The 3,323-nt window shown below is 34.1% G+C and overlaps 1 pseudogene; it reads left to right on the top strand.

The window, feature by feature from the left end:
* Positions 1-423: 423 nt before the first annotated feature.
* Positions 424-2,099, top strand: LOC123936819 (annotated as a pseudogene).
* Positions 2,100-3,323: the final 1,224 nt, after the last annotated feature.

Below are 3,323 nucleotides of genomic sequence, written 5' to 3'. Positions count from 1 at the left end.
ATTTCTTTTCTAATTTTGTAAATAAACTGCAGAAGTATTTGTCAAAAGAAAAAAATACACTGCCATTTGGAAAGAAAAGCTTAGGTCAAGTGCCTGAGTGTTTTCTAGCAGGTGGATATGTCATGTTGACCACTAGTGGAACACATTATAAAAGATCTCTCTTAAAGGGGCCTGAGCAGCATATTCTAAATTCTATTATGTATTAATCTTGTGTCCATTTTTTAATCAAACAGTCATGCTGATTCTCAGTTGCTTCATTGGAAAAATGAAGATATTAACCCCACAGTATCTGACATACACAGTTATTAAAAATCATTAAGATCATCATAGATTAAAATGAAGTGTTATGTGAATCTGAAGTTTTGATTATTTTTCAGGTTCCCGAGCGACAAAAGACATTATAATAGTCACTTATTGTGGAATATGCTTCGTCCTCCTCTCGTGTCAGCTATGCCCCCAAATTATATTCAGCAGAGTATAGTGGTTAATACGTGGTCTCTGGAAACAGACAGTCTTCATTACAATTAAAACTCCATCATTTCAAAACTTTGTAATTTTGGACATTTTTCCTATGGCATCTGTGTTTTAGTTTTGTTGTTCTTTTTAAAAAAGATTTTATTTATTTATTTGACAGAAAGATCACAAGAAGGCAGAGAGGCAGGCAGAGGGGTGGGGGAAGCAGGCTCCTCGCTGAGCAGAGAGCCCAATGCAGGGCTCGATCTGTCAACAAATGCTAGCTATTATTATCCTGTCACTGTGTTTTCCTTCTGAAATCCTACTTAAAAAAAAAGAAAAAAAACGAGTTGACCAGATGAGATGTGGACACAAGAGCAAAAGGATCTAATTTTTTTCTTTGGCTTCAATTAGATTCCTACAGTATGATTTCAATTAAATTCTGTATTGGGGACTGTTTTTAAGCTAGTTCAAGGACTTTGCTCTTATTGAGAACTAAAGGAAACAAATCTAGATCGTATATTATTTAACTAATTCGATAATCCCTGCGTATAGTTCAGGGTACAACATGAAATTATATGGCAGTACTTTTTCCTCATGAGCTATTAATTAGTTCAATTTGGAATAGATGCTTCTAAAATGTTCACATTAGAAATCTATTCTACTAAAAAAATAATAGAAACACTTGCCTTCTGGAAAACCAGACAGAGTAATATTGGTGAAATATTAAAAAAAAAAAGGAACAAGATCATAGCTCTTTGTTTTTATTCATTATGAAGGTAATTTAATTAAAATTTTACAATGAGCAATTCTCAAGAGTGGAGAGAGTGAGGAGGCTGCATCTGGCTCCCACTTTCACAGCCATTGCAGTACATTGAGCTCCACAGAGACAGTGACAAGGCAAGCAAGAGCCAGATGGGCACTGGGTGACTTTGTGCCTTACAGAAGAAAATAATTAAACATAGGCAAAGGAGATCCTAAGAAGCCGAGAGGCAAAATGTCATCACAAGCCTTCTTTGTGCAAACTTGCTGAGAGGTGCACAAGAAGAAGCACCCAGATGTTTCTGTCAACTTCTCAAGTTTTCGAAGAAGTGATCAGAGAAGTGGAAGACTATGTTTGTTAAAGAGAAAAGAACATTTGAAGACATGATAAAGGTAGACAAAACTGGTTATGAAAAAGAAATTAAAACTTACATGCCCCTATAGGGGGAAAAAAAAAGAAGTCTAAGGATCCCAGTGCACCCAAGAGGCCCCCTCCACCCTTTTCCTTGTTTTATTCTGAGTATTACCCAAAAATTACAGGAGAATATCCCAGCCTATCTATTGGTGATATGACAAAGAAATTGGGAGAAATGTGGAATAATATTGCTATAGATAACAAGCAGCAATGGTACTAGAAGGCTGCATAGCTGAAGGAAAAACATGAAAAGGATATTGCTCATAGTGAGCCAAAGGGAAAGACCGATGGGGGAAAAAAAGAGTCATCAAGGCTGAAAAAAGCAAGAAAAAGAAGGAAGAGGAAGAGAAGAAAGATAAAGAACATGATTATGGGTAGGAAGATGAAGATAAAGAAAAAGATGATGATGATGATGATGATGATAAGTTGGTTCTAGTGCAGTTTTTCTTTTGCCTATAAAGCATTTAACCACCCCTTATACAACTCACATTTAAAGAAAAGAATTGAAATATAAGGCTGTGAAAGTTTTGTTTTTAAACTCTACAGTGTCTTTTTTGTGTGTGTAATTAATACACTATGAAATGTGTCTTTTTTAGATAGTCCTGTCCTAGTAGTATTTTCAATAGCCAATAACCTTGCCCTGGTACAGTATGGAGGTTGTAAATTGGTGTGGAAATTTAAAGCAGGTCTTGTTAGTGCACAACACAAATTAGTTATATATGCGGATGGCAGCTTTTCCATCTTCAGTTGTCTCTGATGCAGTTTACATGAAATAATTATTGTTCTGTTAATACCACTGCATAATTGCAAAAAAAAAGCTGTAGCCATTTCAATGGCACTCAGTATGCTTCTAAGTAAATGAAATTTTTGCATTAAATAAATAAATACAATAAGCCATGCTCTCAAACAAAAAATAAAACACCCAATGGACATTGGGGAGGGGAGGCGAACCATAAGAGACTATGGACTCTGAAAAACAACCTGAGGGTTTTGAAGGGTCAGGGGTGGGAGGTTGGGGGAACAGGTGGTGGGTGATGGGGAGGGCACGTTTTGCATGGAGCACTGGGTGTTGTGCAAAAAGAATGAATACTGTTACGCTGAAAAGAAAAAAATAAATAAAAAGGGAAAAAAAAAAAATAAAACACCAAAACTGATTCAAAATTTTTGAAGTTTGGACTTGAGCTTATATATTTTGCATGGAAATTTAGGTTTTTAAATTTATATATGTACCTACATATATATACATATTTTTCCAGAAAAATAGCTATTCACATTTTTGATTCAAATAACTTTGTTTTAATTTATTAATAACTTCTTTTCCATTTAGGACTAATATGTTAGTGTTATACTGATCATTGTATATATATGCGATTTCTTAAGTAAAAGTTTTCTGGAATAAGCCAGTGAAGACAGAAATACTGCAATATGATTGATTTATGTAGGAACAATGTTTAAAAATGTGATGATATTTTAAAATTACCTAATGCATTGATATAATTTTATGCACAGATTTCCGTTTTTGTGAAAAAGAATTGCACCAAATTGAAACACTTGTCAATAAAGAAATAAGCAATTTTATGGGTTGAGAAGATAATTTCTTCTCATTGGCTATATATTTAGTCATTATTCTTTCTATAAATTGCATTTGATCAAAAAGGATTATGTGTGGTTTAATGTGTGTCAATTCTAAAGA

The sequence above is a fragment of the Meles meles genome, chromosome 2 (assembly GCF_922984935.1).
Source record: "Meles meles chromosome 2, mMelMel3.1 paternal haplotype, whole genome shotgun sequence".
Lineage (NCBI taxonomy): Eukaryota > Metazoa > Chordata > Mammalia > Carnivora > Mustelidae > Meles > Meles meles.
Note: the sequence above shows the minus strand (reverse complement) of the source record. Positions and strands in the feature narration are given on the sequence as shown.